The sequence below is a fragment of the Anthonomus grandis genome, chromosome 22, assembly GCF_022605725.1.
Source record: "Anthonomus grandis grandis chromosome 22, icAntGran1.3, whole genome shotgun sequence".
In the NCBI taxonomy this organism is placed as follows: Eukaryota; Metazoa; Arthropoda; class Insecta; order Coleoptera; family Curculionidae; genus Anthonomus; species Anthonomus grandis.
In genome coordinates, this window is record NC_065567.1 from 38,994,059 (window position 1) to 39,014,630 (window position 20,572).

Consider the following 20,572-nt stretch of genomic DNA (forward strand, 5'->3'; position numbering starts at 1 on the left):
ATATGAAATGCACAGTCTTATTCATGGTGGGAACAACAATATAACAGAAGGAAACTACATATCACTGAAATGGCCAAAAAATCCCTAATCCCTAATCTACTTTCAACAAAGTTTATTTAAGCCCAATGGTAGATAATGTCTACCAATATCTACTAATTTTGCTAAAAAATTTGAATTGCTTTAAAGAATATCCATCGACAGCAACAAAACCAATTAAAACTCACCACACTGAAAGAGATCAAGGGGATGTTCACTATATTACTCAGATATAATTATTTTCCTTTCTACTTGCAACATCACTAGCTGGAGGACATAATCAACTGCTTATAGCTATGCTATTAAAATTTACTAACCTCTGAAACAATTAGCTCAATATCAATAAACTAATTAAAAAATTATCTGAATCAGCGGGGTTTGAATTTGGACTTATCTGTGCACAATACGACAGAATGTGGTATATAGTGTGTGATACTTATCCTGATAGAGCAAACTATACAGATTTAAAAATTAACGATTTTATAGGATCTTTTGCTTATCACTAATTTCAAAGCAATATGTATTTAATTATTTCAGAATAAATAGCACAGCCGTTTCTTTTGGATAACAAATTACAAATATTACAATCACATTTTTTGTGCTTAAAGCTGCACATTTGTAGGCTTGTAACAATTAATTTTTTTAAAGTAAAAACAATTTTTAAAATATAAACGTTCCATACCAACAATGATTGTTGTTTTATTAGTGAAGGTCGTACATACGGGTGTGGCGTTGAAAGTGGCCTTCCGTTTACTAACATGTATCCGTGTGGACGGTATATTGTTTTGACCATAAAAAATCAATATCGGTTGCGTGGTTTCGTAACTAAACTCTAGCCTAGATTCTCATAATAACGCCAAGGACTTGCAATAAACGTTTCTTAATGTTAAAGTATCTCTCTAGTCCTTAATAACACAATATTTCCTTTTTAATTGTCAAAATGTTTATGTAAGTTCTTAATTTTTTTTTGCGATTAAGGTCTTGACGCAAACTAAATAACTGGTTTGAAAGGTTTTTTCGTTTAATTTGCAGGTAGTAATAGGAAGTATCAGTTGTGATCAATCAGATTTATGTAGAAATGCTAAGATTTTAAAAAACGTATTCCACTATATTTCACATGCGCCATATGTTTCTTAATTGATCTTCTGGTTTGTCCAATGTATTTCTTTGTAAAAAAAATTATATATACTTTGTCATTTGAATTTTCTAAAAGAACTTGTATAGCTGAGCTTTGATGGATGAATTGCAGACTAAATATTTGAACTTATATTTAAGTCTCTTGTTAAAATGGGATCAAATAGACTTACAACGATTGGACAGACTGAGCAAGTTTCAAATCTTTTTGAAATATGGTAGGGTTTTTGTTAATAAAACTAACTACAAGTCAGTAAAAATTCTATCCAACTCAAAAATGGTTAACGTTTAATAAGAAAGGCATTAGGTGGTTGGAATTCCGTGTGTTTCACCCTACCGAAATCAGGCTAGTAGGATATACATGTCGGATGCATTGTATAATAAAGCATTATTTTTTTTTAATAAAAACTTTTCTTAATATTGCAGTGATGGGATTGTACCAATTTTAAAGTAACTGATAAAGTAAGAATACGTAAATTTTTGTCAAAAAGTTTGCTAAATTGTGATGTTAAAAGTGTTTACTTTGGTGTGTAAGTGCCAAAGAAGTAATGTCAAAGTGTCTATTTCTCAACCAAAAAGGACCTACAAAAGTAATATCATGAATAATAATTAACCAAATTAGTGGATAAGAGGTGACAAAGTTATTTGACTAAATATATTGATTTTTTACTATCAATGTTTACAAAAAGACAAAGCCTACAATTTTGTCGGTGTATAAAGACCTAAAAAATTCTCATACGTATTTACATATTCGATAGCATATATGTTTTTTGTTGGATTATATCTACAGTTTAATAATGTTAGTTGGGTAAGAAAAGTGCAACCCTATAATATATTGTTAAGTTTAATAATTTATAGATTATCGATATTATTATTTTGTAGATATAGACATTTCCTTTTTTAAATTAAAATACAAAAGAGTTTTAAAACTTTCCAAAGCGGATATTTTACACATATAATAACTGTATATGGGCTTATTGAATTAATTTTTATTAATTACTATTATTATTTACTTTAATTACTAGTATTATATTGTTATTGTTAGAAAGGCTCTACATATTATTTGAAGTTTAACATGAGTTCTGATTCGAGTTCAAGTTCAGATGATTATGATTATAAGCTAGGTCCAAACCATAAAAATGCCACACATAAATCGAAAAGTTCGAATAAAACGCGAAAACCAACAGTGAGACCTAGAGTAGACGTTGCACGACAAATGACGGTTCATAATGGTCAACAGCTCTGCTCTTCGCAGTCTCTTACGCCACCCAGGCAGAATCTGGTTCCGCAAGACTCTATTATACAAAGTAGGTATATCGGGACATGAAGAAACTGTTTTACGACTAGAAGGTCTAGTTGAAACTGAATAGAGGATCGAGCTGAAAGTCAGCTTAAGCCAACAAAAGTCTACTTTGATCCCAAAACTATACCAGAGTTTGAACCCGGAGACGCTAATCTATGTGTCACGAAATGAATAGCGAAGAATAAACAAATTGCAGAGTTAAATGGTTGGGACAATGACATAAAAATATTTTACATCCAAATTGACCAGTGTTGCTAAAAAACGGCTTAACAATTTAAGTACTTATAATTTAACTTGGCAAGAGTGGAAAGAATTACTTGTTACTAGTTTTCCTGACTATCAAGATTTTGCTGTAATTTTACGAAAAATGTTGCTGCGGAATAAGTTACCAGAAGTAAACTGGAAAAAGTACTATTTTGACAAAATGGATCTTATAAACGCTTGTGATTTAAAAGGGCGAAGAGCCGTTGATTGTGTCATCGATGGAACAAGTGATGTATCTATAAGAACTGGGGCAAAAGCAGGACGATATGATACTCCTGAGAAGTTTTATGGCAAATATTTATCTACATTAAGGACTGATCGCTTTTTCGATATACGTTATTAGATCCGTCATGCACCTAGTTATCACAAATTTTCCGGAACAAGTGCATCAGAATTTTCGTCAAAACCAACGGTACTGGGAAAGAGATCGTTTAGGCCCAAACAAAGACAGAAAGAGCCTGATTTAAAACAGAGATGTTTCAATTGTCGTGAAGACTTCTATTTATCTCCAAAATGTCCATAGCCAAAAGTTGACTAGGTCATACTGAAAGTCAGTGTAGAGGACCTCAAAAAAAGGATTTTGGCAATATTTTAGTAGAAAACAATTTCTCTGCTAATCAATACTATTTTTTTGATTGTTTTGTCAACTCCAACTGTTGCAACGAGAACCTATGTCGATACAGGCTGCGGTGCAGTCTTAGTTAAAGAGAGTACTGCTAAGCAAGCACAACTATGTTATGTTAGCCAAGTTCTTTAATTATGACAGGTTATGGCGGATCTAGTATATCTGCGATAGGACAAGGACACGTCAAGATTAATATTGACCTTATTGAAACTGATTTATTTGGTTGTACCAGATAGTGTTCAAAATATTTCAGTAATAGTTGGAGAAAGTTTGTTGAACCAACCACAAGTTTTGGTTATAGTTTCTGGAAATTCTATTAGAATTCTTTCAAAGTCTTCTGATATGCATGAAATCTTAAAGTTTCCTTTTAGAAAAATGTCTATATGGGCAAAAGAAGATGTGATTATATCACCGAAAATATGGCTCTATAGAAATAACATTACTTGGTTTTATAACAAGTCACGTTTACGTTTCTGGAGGTCCGCGTTCTTTGCCTTCAAATGAATATTTTGTATCAGAATTTATCGCCAATGGACAAACAGGTGTATTTAAATTTCCAATGTATTAAACTGTGATCTTAAAATTAGAAAAAATAAAATTCTGGTAAGATCAGTTAACTGTTGTAAAGAAATGGAATTCTCTACCTTGAACGTTCTGTTGAGTGAGGTAATCGAAAGTCATATACCTTTCACAACTAGTGATATTTCCTATAATAAAAATTTAACTTCAGAACAGATAACTGATTTGTTAAACGAGTTTCAAGACTGCTTTGCACAAAGTACTAAAGAGATTGGTAAAACTGATGTTTTAAAAATTAAAATAAACCTCTCAAATGATAGTCCTGTTGTATATAGACTTTACAGTCTTTCTCACAGCGAACGAAACATTGTGAAGGATATAGTTAACTATCTTCTAGAGAATAATGTAGTCCGAGAGTCAAATTCGCCTTACGCAAGCCCGATTTTGTTAGTGAAGGACAAGACTGGAGAATATAGAATGGTAGTAGACTATCGGGCTTTAAACTCAAAAACTGTAAAAAAAAAAGATTTCCCTTGCCTCGTGTAGATAATTTTCTGGAAAACTTAAGAGCTGCTCCTATTTTACTAGCCTTGATTTAGCAAGTGGATACCCCCAAATCAAGATTGATACAGAATCAATTCTAAAGACAGCGTTTGTAACGCCGGATGAACATTATGAATGCGTTCGAATGCTATTTGGCATTGTTGCAAACGGACCAGCAGTTTTTCAGAGAGCTATTAATACAATATTGGGAAACATGAGATATGGGAAAGCTCTGGCTTACATGGATGATGTTCTTTTACTAAGTAAAAGCTTTCAAAAAGTTTACAGAATCTTAAAAATGTATTACAAATACTGCAAAATGCCGCCTTGACATTAAGGTTATCTAAATATAATTTCTTTTTATCAAAAGTTAATTTTCTTGGTAACGAAATTAGCTAAGATGGCATACAACCTGGAAAAAGAAATACAGAAGCTGTGTCTAAGTATCCGGTACCAACGGACGTACACACCGTGAGATAGTTGTTAGGACTGACTAGCTATTTTAGAGGATTTTGCTACAATAGTTAGACCTCTTACATCTTTAACAAAAAAAGAAGTAGAGTTTAATTAGTCTGAAGAACAGCAACGTGCTTCTAACCTGCTTAAAGAAAAGCTTGTGAGTAGACCAATTTTAGCAATATATGATCCAGAATTGCAAACAGAGGTCTATTGCAATGCTTCAAAGTGGGGCATTGGGAGTATTCTTCTGCAAAAACAAAATAATGGTTTTATATTATAATGCATATACAGGGTGTTTCAGAACTATGGGATCAAACTTCTGGGGGTTGTTCAGTGCAACAGAAGAATCCATTTGGGTATAGGAACCCATGTCCGGAAATGCGTCACTACGCCACTACGGCCCTAAGACGCGTTAAAATTTATTAAAAAAAACATTAAGACAGGCATGTTTAAGACCAAGATGCATGATGCTGGTGTTGCTCGAACCGTAAGAACGGTCGAATTTGAAGAAGAGGTGCGAGTTACCGATGAACCATCAAATAGTACACGTGACGTCGCTAAGAATATGAATACGAGTAACGCTTCTGTCTGGCGGGTACTACACGAGCAACAACTCCATCCTTACCACTTCCAGAAAGTTCAAGGTATGACTGCAGCCGATTATCATCCTAGAGTTCAATTTTGTCGATGGCTTCTGGATCACATAATTGCACAACCAAATTTTTTACGATATGTTTTGTGGACCGATGAAGCCTCTTTCCCAAGAGACGATATTTTTAATAGTAGGAATAGCCATGTTTGGGACGAAGAAAATCCTTATACAATTTTTCCAAGAAAACATCAGAATCGTTGGTCTGTCAACGTATAACGGGCAGGCATTGTTGATGATTATTTAATTGAGCCATACCTTCTACCGGAACGGTTACCAGGACCTATTTATCTGCGTTTCTTGAAGGAGGTTCTCCCAGAACTCCTTGAAAATGTTCCACTAAACGTTAGACAGCAAATGTGGTTTCAGCATGATGGAGCGCCGGCTCACTTTGCTGTACAAGTACGCGAGTATTTGGCTCAGCGGTTTGGGCACCGTTGGTGGAGAAGTTTTTTGGCCTCCTAGGTCACCCGATTTAACGTCGCTCGATTTTTTCTTGTGGGGACATGTAAAGTCTTTAGTCTACGAAACTCCAGTAGAATCAGAGCTAGACTTAATTGGACGAATAACAGCAGCATTTGAAATCATTTAAAACGAGGATCAAATTTTTAGTATAGTCCGCCAAAATCATGTGCGGCGTTTAAATCGGTGTATTGAGGTTGGAGGAAGATATTTTGAACAATAATTATTGTGATGGTATCATATACAAAAGGTAAAAAAAAAGGAATGAGATCCTATTTAGGTAATTAATATTTTTTCTAAATTTAAACGCGTCTTAGGGCCATAGTGGCGTAGTGACACATTTCCGGACATGGGTTCCTATACTCAAATGGATTCTACTGTTGCACTGAGCAACCCCTAGAAGTTTGATCCCATAGTTCTGAAACACCTTGTTTTCTCAAGGCAAACGACAAAAGATGAACAACGTTACCATTCATACGAATTAGAGACACTTGACGTAGTGGAAGGCCTAAAACACTTTAGAGTTTATCTGATTGGAATTAGTTTTAAAGTACTTACTGATTGTAATGCTATAAGGACGACATTAACTAAAAGAGATTTGATACCAAGAATTGGACGGTGATGGTTCTCAATCCAAGAATATAACTTTGATGTTGAATTGATTTGATTGTTTGTTGACCCTGGTGTTAAGATGGCACATATTGACGCATCGTCGTAATCCAATTTTTCATCCAGAAACAAAAGATGATAGAAGACTTGTCACACCTATTTGCGAGGTTAATATAAGTCACGAGAATTTAACGGCCCAACTTCAAGACGTTCGATGCGCATTTCTGTTGGAGACCCTTAAGAAGGTGCCTCAAGATGCGAAAGATTAAAAAGTGCATAAAAAATATTGCCAAGTAAATAATATTCTGTATTGTAAATCTGAAACGGGGAATAAATGGTTAGTAGCGCGAAGGAAAATACTGATGCATTTTCAGGATGGTAATGGTTACCTGGCTTTAGATAAGACGTCATCAACGCTCTCTAAAAACTATTGGTTTCCTGGTATGCGTAGATATATAAAAATATATTTCTAGTTGCCTTGAATGTTTATATAATAAAGAATCTGGAGGCAAGCAACCAGGGTATTTAAATCCAATTTAAAAGATTGCAGAACCGTTTCATACTTTGCATATCGATCAATCTAAATGTAAAAATAGCTCTCTCATCGTATGGACCAAAGTGGGTCCAGTTCTTAATTTTTTAGACGAGGTTATAGCCAATTTTGGGCTACCAAGGAGAATAATAAGCGACCGTGGTTTTTGTTATACTGCACGCAAATTTGAAGAATATTGTAAAAACTTAAACATTAAACACGTACTTAATGCAACAGCTACCCCAAGAGCAAATGAACAGGTCGAAAGGTATAATAGAACAAATTTATCATCATTGTCAGCCAGAATTGATGAAGAAGATAGATGGGACGAACAAGTTCCAAAGCAAAATGGGGTTTCAACACAAATGTCAATTAAATAACAAAAAAGTCGCCTTATGAACTTTTATTTGGATATACGCCAAGAGGTGTAGAAAATGCTTTATTGGATAAAAAGGTCATCGAACCAAGTTATGATGATAATTTACCAGAAACTTAAGAAATCGTCAGTAAAAGAACTGCTGACGAACAAAGCAAAAGTAAAGCACGATTTGATATCAAACGTTGGACGGGCAATAAGTAAGCTCTGACGAGTCTGAAGTGGAAAATAGCCAACACAATAAGGTGGAATGAAGTGAGTGTGTAATTTGGTTTTCTTTTGTGACAGTCTAAATTGCCATATATTTCATTGATTCAATTTTTACTTAAATTTTCTTGGTTAAGACTAGACCACTCTGTATATATATTGTACGCTATGCTTTATTTTGTAAAACTTCCTAGAAAGGCTGTTAGAACTCGTTCAACAGCCCTTTTTTAGATTGTCCCCTCTCAGGAAATTTTTCTTCCCATAATCCTTGAAATAAAAGCGAATTCTTGTCACTTGTTATACCTAAAACAAAAATAAAATCCAACATGTTTATTTGTTAAAAAAAATAATTGAGATATTAAGTCTGTCCCTAAAAAAATTAGGATTTAGCCAAAACAACTATTTAATAATCTTATATAACTGGAACCAACTTTTTTATTTTGCCTGATCTAAATACTGATCACTTGAACAAGATGCAAAATATATACAATATTATATAGTTGGGAAAAGATATACTTATTATATTTTATCATAAAGAAATGTAAAATAAATAGAGCAAATAACAATCATCTGATAAATGTTTAAATATTAACATATGTGCAATTAAACGGAACACTGATTCAGAAAAATAAAAAAGCTCGAGAACAATAAAGCCGATAAGACTAGATGATCTGAAAAACCCAACAATAATGGCGATTTATTCTGCATCGTTCATAGTTTTAATTAATGTTAATCATTATTTACAAATATATATTTCTTATAAATTAACAGATATTATGTAAATACATGCAATAAAGATTTTAAGTTATGCTAAGATTTTGTTAATTTTGGGTATATATGCAAATTAAGTAAACATAAAAATAATACCCATCCATGAAAAAAAAATTGATTAATGAATTTTGGTAATCTCTCTTTTGGTAGGTAGGTTTTTGAAAAGTGCATTTAGAGGATAGAAAGAAAAAAAAATTCTTGAAGTCAAATTATGGCCATTTATTATCCATTTTACAGGTGTGGAATTAAAAAAGTACTATTAAGCTTTTTTTTTTAAATCTAATTACGGATTTATATTAATCCTTACTTTAAACCTATCTGTGCAGATTTTTATTATTCATAAATATAAGTTATCATAAGTGAGATCATTTATTAGTATCCAGATCTTCGCCTATTATTATTTTTAGTTTCCTTTAGCATCCTGATTAGGATCTTCAAATAATTGATATTTCTTGTTTGTCGTTAGGTCTAGGTAAATTAAATTGAATTTAATTGTGGATCCTGAAGTAATATTATATAGACTTTTTTTTTTAAATATATTTTTTAAATAATGATTAGCATTACTTATTCAATCTCTCTCTCATCACTAGCAAGTTTATTAAAAAAATATAACTAAGCTCCATTATGCAAATGGCAATAATAACCCAAAATAATTATGTCGTTTAGTGTCTTACGTAGAAACAAGAGTTTATACCTATTAAAGGTGCTTAATTATAACAGCTTTTTATTCGGCGGACTCTAGCATAATTAAAATTGAATGATTTAGTATTATTCGTAAAATATATACTAGTTTAAGTATATAGTTTATAGACCGTTAATAATTCCATCATGCATCAGAGCTTTGCTATAATTAGCCAATAAATGGTTTACTTAAATATATACATATATATAATTCTAAACTGTTTTAAATTTTTAAGAACCACTGAATAATTTCCAAAGAACGTGCGCGTACTATAAAAAAAATCTTTTATCAGAAAATTATTGCCACTAACGATGCTTGCAGAAGAGCTGTGGTATTCAATATAAAGGTCTATAATACATCAAAAATTCTATCAAGAATAGAGGAACGCCACTAAAGTCTAAAATAAAAGCAGACATACCATCGATAAACGCACAATTTATTACAACCCACAGTGGCTGTTCGTAGTTATTAGAAAAGAAGAGGCGACACAGCCTCTAGGTATTTTATCTTTTGTGCATGATATAATTTATCGTCTTAAGACAGTAAAGACAGCTGTTTTGAATTATTGCTAGATTATATCTTAGCAATTGCGAACCATTTATTATTTTATCCTTACTTGCATTCTTGCAAAGCTACTACCTCCAGAAGTTTTAATTGTTATGAAATTTATAATGATGAGAATGATAAAATATAATAAAACATATGCTAGTTTATTTGCAGTTGAAGATTTTTAGAAAGATTTGATCTTTTATGACAGATCGCATGATTCGAACATCCAAGCAAAACTATTTTTTGTATTACTTACCAAAGTACGTAAGCACACAAGGCTTCTATTTATTTATTATTATTGTATTCTTGAAATGTATAAATTGTCATCTTTTGATGATGATTTTTGGGAAATGTATTTCTTTTCCTTTCTCTTCTAGAAATACTGGGATTTCCTTGAGAAACCGCTTTTAATTTCCCATATTTTCTAGTCTAGAAAGAAGATATTTTTCCCCGATTAGAGAGCGAGATAGAATACTTACACTATACAAGGTAACCACCTTGTAACCGACCTGCAAATGAACGAAGTTGACATCTAATTCCGGTATAACCAGAAATACCGAAATTATCAAAATATTTTAGTTTTGGTGTATCCCCCAATGACCCTGTCATGTTACACAATTTTCAATATTTTCCTATTTATAGTTTTCTTATAATAATTTGTTTCAAAATAATTGACAAAATAACCTCGCATTTATAAACCTTTACCATCAACTCTACGCGGGGGTGACAGCCACCCTTAAAATTTTAAATGGGAATTGGGGTCGAGTGATACCTCATTTTAAAGGTCTTTTCATGTAGTTTCTAATGACGAAGTTTTAACTTGCTGTTTTTAGATTTTATGATATTACAGCTTAAAGTGTAAGCTTAGTATGAAACAGAAAATTGTATGAATTACTATCGTAACTTGAGAAATTTTGTGCTTATAACATAAATTCCAAAATTCTTCCTATTTTACATAATGCTAATATACTTAATTACTACTTTCCTCATTGTAATAGTTTACCTGATAGCACTTCAAATTACCTCATTCATTTTTATCAGAATGTTATTAATAATAAGCTTAATTTTAGATTAATAGATGAATCAACTCTAGTAAACCTAATGATTTTAATAAGTACTAACTCTATTGGAGAAGATGTTCTTTCTATAAGAGATTTAACCTCATGTTTACCTTTTTGCAAAAAAACACTTCTAAATATCATTAATACATGTATTTTGGAAAATAAATTTCTTGACTAGAAAATATGTTTCCGATAGCAGGGAGTTTAAAGATTTAAGACCTATTAGTATTCTACCGATTGTAATAATAGAAGTTTGTAATAATAGAATTTTGTGATGGTGCTGCGGGTAAGTTAAATGATATTTTACAGGATTGCCTTGATTTGTATGTTCCTAAAAAGAGACTAAGGTCTTCATATTTTCCTAAATGGTTTAGTCCTTTACTTAAAGACTTAATTTGTAAAAAGAAGGCTACACACAGGAAATATACGTCTACTCCCTCACCTGACTCTTATGCTCGTTTTTTGACCCTTAGATCTCGATGTAAAGTAGAACACGATCGTTGCTTTATAGTAGAGAGGTCAGTGGTGGATGAAAGTCGTTACTTTTGGAGGTTTGTCAATGACAAAAAAAAGAGCAATGCATTTCCAAATTCGATGTTTTTGGGCCAAGAAATGGCAAAGTCTAGGGAAGCAATTACTGATTTGTTTGCAAAGTTTTTTGCTACAGTTTACGACAACTCTACTTATCCCATTCCTGATTCTCTTGAATTTGGTTCCCAGAATATTATTATTGGACGCTTCACTCTCTCGGAGGTATTTTCTAAGATCCATAAATTACCTAACAAGTTTATTTGTGGGCCAAGTAATATACCTAATGTCTTTTTAAAGAACTGTATTTATACAATTAGTAGGCCTCTCCAGATGATCTTTAATATGTCTTTGCAAGACTCTACCTTTCCAGAAGCTTCGAAGCACAGTTTCATCATGCCGATATTTAAGGCTGGCAATAGGGGGGATTTTGCCAATTATCGTGGAGTATGTATTCAAAACTCATTTGCCAAATTGTTTGATAGTTTGGTTTGCGGTCAGCTAACATGGCAATGCAAAGAAGTCATTAGTGAAAAACACTCAGATTCTCTTCTGGGAAATCCACAACCAGCAGTTTGGTTCAATACGAGTGTCATCTGTTGGGGGCTTTAGAGAGGGGGGTTCAGACTGATGCGGTCTATACCGACTTTTCCAAGGCCTTCGAGAGGGTGAACTTTAGGTCTCTTGCTGGCCAAGTTGGAAAGTACTGGTTTTCATGACTCCCTCTTAAAATGGCTATAGAGTTTCCTGATAGGAAGAACTCAGAGTGTGAAGGTGCATGGCTGTACTTCTGCACCTACTAATGTAGTCTCAGGGGTTCCTCAGGGATCTCACTGTGCCATTCTGCTCTTCGATCTATTTGTGAATGATATTGTTAATGTGATCAATCATGATGACCTGAAGCTCTACATGCAGATTAAGCAGGTGAATGAAATAGCCAAACTTCAGGAAGACCTTGATGCTTTGTGTGAGTGGTCAGTGATGAACGGATTGAGGCTCAATATTTCCAAGTATTGCTACATATCATTTTATAGAGGTTCGAAGAGATTTAATTCTACATATAGTATCCTTGGTAAGTCCTTGCAGTATGTGAATGTAGTCAAGGATTTAGGCGTGTGGTTTGATGAGCATCTGAGATTTGCTCATCATATCTCTAAAATAACTTTAAAGGGACTAAGAATGTTGGGTGCTATAAACAGGTATAGTTCACATCTCTCTCTGCAAGACTATATACTCCTTTTTGTCTCACTGGTTAGATCTAATCTTGAATTCTCTTCAGTAGTGTGGTCTCCTCTATATAAGAATTCAATAGATATGATTGAGAGAGTGCAAGATGGATTTTTACTGTGTGCTGCATTTAGAATGGGCATTAGCTTTGACGAGTACCATCGTGAGGACATGATAGTAAGACTTAACCTGGATACATTGGCCAAAAGGCGTGTGACGCTGATCTTTGTTTTGTCCTTAAGCTGGTTAATAGCATGATCTTTCTAAAGTGAGTCTCAATGGACTCAATGTTCCAAATAGAACTCTACGCAATTTTGACCTTTGCCATGTTCCTATGCACAAAACTGAATATGGCCGTCATTCTCCTATCGATAGATCTCTGAGTGTCTTAAACGCATATATATATATACATATATATACATACGTACATATATATATATATATATATATATATATATATATATATATATATATATATATATATATACAAAAGTCTTAAACGCTATATATATATAAATAGTCAAAGATAATATTAATGTATTACATGAGAAGTATTTAGTTTTGGCTGCAATATGACGCTTTAGATTTTGTAGATCGCTTAGACGCATATAAGCTACTATTAACAAATAAAACCTAAATTTTTGGCTTTACCCACTATTGGTACATTTGTAATTTGAATTTTTAAAGCATATTTTTTTTTTTATTAAGTTTACGGGAATCCTCATTTTACAAAATAAATTATTACATAATAGATAACTTTATCTTCACTCTTATCAAAACCCATAATTAAAACTGGGCAACCACCGTATCTAAAAGAGCTATTTAATATTTGTGATCACTCCCACAATACTAAATATTTTAATTTCTATTGAATAGACCAACATTGTACAGCCGCGTATTAGCGATCTTTCAGCTTTGTTGCTATTCAAATGTAGAATCATTTGCCTGCTTATGCAAAAAATTATAATTTTTATAGATTAAAAAAATATATTAAAAGAATTCTTTAAGCCTTCCTGTTCTGTTCGTTGCCTGCCCTTGCTTTTAGCATCCACATTGCGTTTTTTTTAGTTAAAAAAAGGAAATACATATATATGTTCAAATTAAAATATATTTTCTAAGGGCGCATCGTACAAGTCCTTTTATATTTAAAGTGGATTTATGTATCGGTTCTTTTAAAATCAAGGTGCATACCTATTTGCTAGAAAATTAACATTGTAAATTTAGTAATTGACGTTTTGTATTTTTATTTTCTTAGGCAAATAAATATTTTTTGAATTTAAATTTGTATAAATCAGAAAAAAACTAATAAAACAAATGTTATAAAGTATCAGAAAATATGCTTTAAATAATTTTTAAATTTACCAATTTTGGAATTTTCTCATTTGCTTACCAGCCTTACAATCTACCTGAGAAAAAGATTTATTAATGCCATAATTAGTTCTTTAGAAGAGTGTAAAGAAACTGTTAGATAGCCTATTTCCAGTTCTTAATATAATCAAGGAAAATAGCTGAAAACAGTAAATCGCAGCATTGATAATTCGATGCAAGAAGCACATATCAATTAAATCTCTCCTTGCTTTCAAAAAGTATAAATCTAAATTGCTTCTAATTTATTCCTATTTATATTCTCCTCTGTGATAATCAGCCCTAAACGCGATAACTCTTGAACATTTATTTTGCACTCTCCTAAAATCTCTTTAAATCTGTTGGACATAAGATCAAATAATGAGGACCATATAACAAATGACAATTCCAGAACAGGTCGCAGCAGAGAACGATACGGCATCTTAAAAGTAGATACTGCTAAATCCGGGATCTGTAAACAAAGCCAAGTACTTTCATAAATATAATTTGTCACTGGAGAATGTGACCTTCAATTATGACGCCTAGACCAGAATCTCAGATTTTACATCGACAGGGTTTATTGTCAAACATGTATATACAGTGAATATGATGTATATGGCCTCTTTACCTTATAAATAGAATATTATGATATTTGCTTGGATTCAAAAGTATTTTCTTCTCCATACACTATTAAAAAAAAGAATTCACATACTTTTGGACATTAATGGTATCTAACACAGTTCATTTCTCGACAAAAACTTTGTATTGCCTGCAAACATAAAGGCTATACTATATCAGAAGTGCTATTTAGGAACACAATGAGAGCCCTGAGGCATTCCGGGCTCAGCAGGTATAAGGCTCATAAGGCTTTAGTAGCTTCAGGTATAAAACCACCCATGTATAGTATAAGATATTTCAGTAACACACTTATATAACCATAGAAGAAAAAAACCTATAACATAAAGAAAAGGATCCATAACATTAACATAATAACACATAATAACAAAATAACTAGTATTTAGGGATTTATAAAAAAATATGCAAAATGGGTATGGTCAATCAAAAAATGCATTTCTTTAGGGAAAAATTAGGTATCTTATCAGGCCCTGCACACATTTCAGAATGAATCAAATTATCTTTGGAATTAAGGTCAATAGTGATTTTTAATGAAATCTTCGAAAGAGTTCAATTCAAAGGGAATAATAATTTGGTCTCTTTCCTGATTTTTGTTGTCACTGTCTTCAGGCGTGTCTACGATATGTGATTCCGACAACTTCAGATTGCGATGCCGGACTGTTCGTCCTTCCACCAGCGTAAACGGCTCTTTTTCTTTTCTTGGCAGACTGTCCTTGTAACCAAACTGACAGAATCCAGTATGGTCACGTTGAAATTATCTTCGTCAACTTGCTGATATCATCCAATAATATTACCAAATCCCTATGGATCTTGGTCTGAATGTCAGCAAAATTAACGACATTCTTACCAATTCATTCTTCGAAAACTCCCACAAATTCTTTCAGACCTTTTTGCTTATTTCATTAATAATAATGCAAGAATCTTGCGTGGTGATCGTACAATCAACCCGCGATTCTTCCGATTTGTCAACAAATTGATGGATGCAGGTTCTACAACAAATCAAAACCGTTCTTGTCTTTGCAATTGGCATTGCAACTTATCTGCTTGCCAAGATTTTATTGCACGTTGGAAAATAATATTTTTTGCATTTGTCCCAAATCTTCTAAAATTTGTGACGTCCAAAAATCAAGGATTTGCTTTCTATACAGTAGCAGGTATAACTACAAAAACCACCTCTTTCTTTAATCGGAGAAAATGTCATAAAAGTGTACTAAATGATCAGCTGAAAGAGTATATTTTTTTTTAGTTATTTAATATTTAGGTATTCATTACTGCATATTTATTTTAATATTATCTGTAATTACCTAATAATTTTTTAAGCTTTGTTTATTACAACACCTCTGCAAAGATTAACAAACTGCTTTAATCATACTTTTATCTATCGATATGGCATCTGTGTCTTTGACTTAATGTACTAATTAGTCCAGTTATTCCATTATGTCTTAAAATCCGTCTCATCTTGAAAATCTTTTTGTACAACATGCTATTTTTTCAAATATACTTAACTGTACACTACATCTCTTTTGAATCATACACGTCGTCTACTTTTTATTGTTTAAATTTTACAAGATAATCTAACAAATGAAACTGAAATAAGATAATATGATGAATAAAACTTAAAAATCATAAGAAGTGTCAGAAAATTTTTGCAAGAAAATATTTTTTCACGAAATAACTACTACGAGTACCATATATTAGAAGCGACTTAATAAATACTTATAGTAGTTGTCTTGTTTCGTATTAGTAGGAAAGAAGATATTTGGCTGGGTCAATCTATTTATATAAGATTTTTGTATGTTTTTGTGAGCCATTCTTAATAGCTATACTTATTTACTTCAGTATATGCATATTTTCGTACTAATTTGGTAAGTTCACCTATAAATGACATTTACTGCTTTCCTGGATAATTTGGTTTCCTGATCTATTTATAAAATTTATTAAAAACCTTGGTTAAACAAAATACTGATATAGGGTTTCCGTATCAGTATTATATCATACATACATTATTCCAACGTTTCTTAATATTCTCATTGAAGTGGTAATAAATTATACATTAAATGGTTAATAGGCGTTGAAATAACATATAAAATTCTAAACACGTAAAAAATGTCAATGTTAGCATATAGTGTAACTTGTGCAACAAAATGCAATGGTTATAATAATAAATTCGAGTCAAAGAGATGCAAGGTGGTTCTGGCTTGATACCAAAATGTATCAGGCTACAAGGTAGGTAGCAATAATGATGAAAATTGCGAGTTAGACAGGAAATTTTCGAAGATTTACTGCAATAACTAAATAGCATCTATATTGAAATAAACAAACACGGCTTTTTCATTCAACATCACTGGCTTTGCAGTGAGTGCAGTTAAGTCGTTAAATTCAAAGTCAAATTCAAAATCATTTATTTTGCCATAAATACACTTAATACTTTGCGTAATAATATAGATTGTTTCGTAATTTATAGGACATAGGTCAATGTATATGATACCTGACATCAAAATAAAGCATTTTACCTTTATTTATTATAGGAAAATGGTTTTCGTGCTACAGGGGCTAAAACTGATTTTTTGAAAGACGTTTATTAAAATATGTTGAGATCTATTTGACAGATTACAAGAAAACGGTGTATTCTTATTATTTATTCTTATTGAATATTATAGTATTTAACTAGCACCACTAGATCGCGCCACATACAACAACATCGTCGTTAATTAAAATGGCCATAACTTATAATGATTGTAAGGTATTATGATCAAGAATCAAGAATAGCGCTAAATTTATAACAAATTTTTTGTGCCCAAAAGCGTTAACTGAAAAATAAAAGGGAGCAAATAATATTTAATGTGCGTCTTTAATATACGTATTATTTCTTCTACTACGATTTTTAAGAACTAACTACAAACAAACAAAAGTAAATAAATAAATTCATTTTAAACCTGATCTAATTATCAAGAAACAATACCCATAGCAACAAGTAAAGCAATTAGTTGTAGTTATGTATCGTGCGAACTTGCTTAAAGGTAATCTATGGATAGGACGCAACCGTCAGATTAGAAAATTTCTTATGCATGTTTTCATAACCGCAGTGTGTGATAATTTTAATTAAAACCGGATCTACCCATTACGTTTGATATACATAGCGAAATATGAATTAATATTTACGCCTACATTGGATCAGGGTTATAATTACTTGCAAGTCACAACAATGTCACAACCGATTAGTTTGCCACTGAAGGAATATGAGAATCTCCTTCAAGTTACAAATTACAAATACCTAGTAAACAATAGCTCAAGCCCTTAAGAAAAAAATTTACTTTGTTATTTTATAGTTGTTACATAGAGCATTTTTAAAAAATTACAGCCTATCGAATCTATGGGGCAAAAACACGATGTATGGAAAGTTTGCCTCAGAAACTTAAATGTCAAGAATAAAGTGAACTATAATTAAGAAGTATATAGAACTTGCGTAACTATTTGACCCTTAGCACATTATGCAACGGTCATAAATTACAGACAGGTACATGTTTTTGCAACTCATTCTGTAAAAAGGTTGTAAATAACTGTATTATGGTTGTGGTTGCAATCAAACCCAATTATATTTAAACCAGAACAAGTGATATTTATGTTGCATTTAAGTCGAATTTGCAACAATATGTATTTATTAATTTAATAAGACCTTATATAATTAAAAAAATTATTGTTGAAGAAAATAATTTTTAGGGCTTTAATGACATTTATAAAATATTTTGTTTCATAAGTACTCTATAGGCCATGAAGTCTGCGATATTATGTTTATATTATATAACATTTAAGTCTGTCATCCTAACCTTTAATTCTTATTATGAATCGTCAAGGACGAGTTTAACAATTGGTTTGTATGTTAACATGAAACATAAGCTAGAGTAAATTGAAAAGAATTATTTAATTTATTTGCCAAAGGTAAACTTAAGCTAAAATTTAACTGCCATCATTAACAATCGCTTCTTATGATGACTTCTTCCATCACAACGTATTGTTCACACTATCATCATGCTGATTCGCACGCACACAATATTCGTAGTTCTGTTTTTATGTCTCACATTTACCAGTTTTACCGTCAATCAATTTATTCACTGAGAAGTTTCAAAATAAAATAATTAACAAATCTAGTCATATAAGGGTTGAAAGATTGGTACTCTGCGAAGAGGACAAGTCTCTCCTTCAAGACAATGACATTAACCAGATTTTTTTTAATATTTCTTTGAGCAGCACAGAAATTGTTCTATTTCTATTACCCAGAAAAGTCACAGGAAAAAATTAAATTGCATTTACCGAAAATGTTCTTAATTAGAACCAATGCAGACTTCCGCATCATCCTTTACTTAATCACGCATGGTTGTCTTTTATTCTCACCTTTTCTCTAAAATGCGATTCCACAATCTGTCCGACCCCTAGCTGGTAGTGAGCTGAATCTATTTATACCGACAGCTAAATCGAATAGTGAAACAAAATCACACAGTAGGGCGTGGGAAAACATTTAGGAAAAGAACCCCTCGCACAATATGTATACATACACCAAAGACGAGGCACAGAAGTTGGTTGGAAGAGCACTAGCAGTTTAGAACTTAGCATGTTCCTGAGGAAACTCAGTGACGAGGAGAGAACGCATTAGGGAATTCCATAAGCCACTATCTATAGTTTTAAACATTAGCACCCTATTGCAGATGTCTTATCGCTTTTTTATAGGAAAGGAGTATTTAAAGGTATGCTTGGAAAAGATTTGGTATTGCAAACTAGCTTTTATAACGGGAAATACTTAATACTAAATTAGGATCAATTAAAATTAGAAAGTTTAAGTTAAATGTTACAAAAATATACGACCAAAATATTTCTTGTAAGAACTTTTAAACATCCTTATTAGAATAGCAATAACAGGAAATCACTTTGTAGCTCATTTCAACATCTTCGACCATTCTTTCTTCGCGTGGTTGCAGTTTGCATAGTTTTAACAAGCGAAAAAAGTAAAAGGATGTTTTGTAAGGGGGTAAATTCGACAAACCAAAAAATATTTGCTTATTAAAAATAGGCTTATTATTGTTCTAGATGAGAAAGTATGATATGAACAAAATATTAAAAGATTTGCAATATCCTCATTAATAGGTCAGTCTTATAAAGGTCATCATAAAATTTACAAAACCTTCCATATAAAATTATCTTTAATCAGACAATTATTATGTAATATTTATTTATATGTTCTCTTTGAACAGCTTGTTAGTATAATTAGAAGAATTACAACGTAGAATGTAAAATGTATATTATACGGAATAATATCCAATCACAATCTCCTAACATAATTCAGAATAACTCAGATTTATAACAAAGATGTATTTAGGTTTTAACATCTTTGCATTCATGCAAATAACTTACTTGACTGTCAACGTGCTATTCATTATTCGCTAAATTGAAAAAATCATTGAATTTAATAAAATCGCCTTTATTTGTTTTGTGGACCCCATGAAAGCATGTGATAAAGTGAGACTGACAGATATCCTCAAGCTGTTAAAATTTAGAATCATAAATCCTGGGATTAGCACAATTATTAAGGACGATCTAAAGACTTATTTATAACTTATTTATACTATATTTATAAGATCAGAAAATGCAGTGAGACAGTTTGAGCTCAACCCTTTTCAATATAATGATTAATTAGATAGATAGAAACAGAAAGGGAAAGAAAGATATTAAAATATGTCGCCATGCTAATAATGCGGTTCATGTCACCGGATAAAGATACGACCCTTAGATGGGCCAGAGAGAGTCGCAAAGAATGGAGGCACCACTTTAACTGAATTAACAATGATAGGGCAAAAGTAGAAAACAAGACATAAAAAGCCCCTGAGAGACCTCGACACATATAATGAAGACAGATGAGTAAAATCACACCTGATACAAAAAAAAATTATATGGATTAATAGGACATTCTCCTAATCTATGAAAAAAAAGAAAAATATAGAATATAAATAAGTTTTCTGGAAATAATTATTTTTCATTCTAATTTTAGCAATTTCCGTCTTTGT

At 32.0% G+C, this 20,572-nt stretch overlaps 1 protein-coding gene across 10 annotated transcripts in view; it reads left to right on the top strand.

Moving 5' to 3' along the window:
* Nucleotides 1-20,572, top strand: part of LOC126748381 (uncharacterized) — a 116,560-nt gene that overhangs the window by 49,842 nt on the left and 46,146 nt on the right. The gene's annotated exons all lie outside the window — the stretch shown is intronic.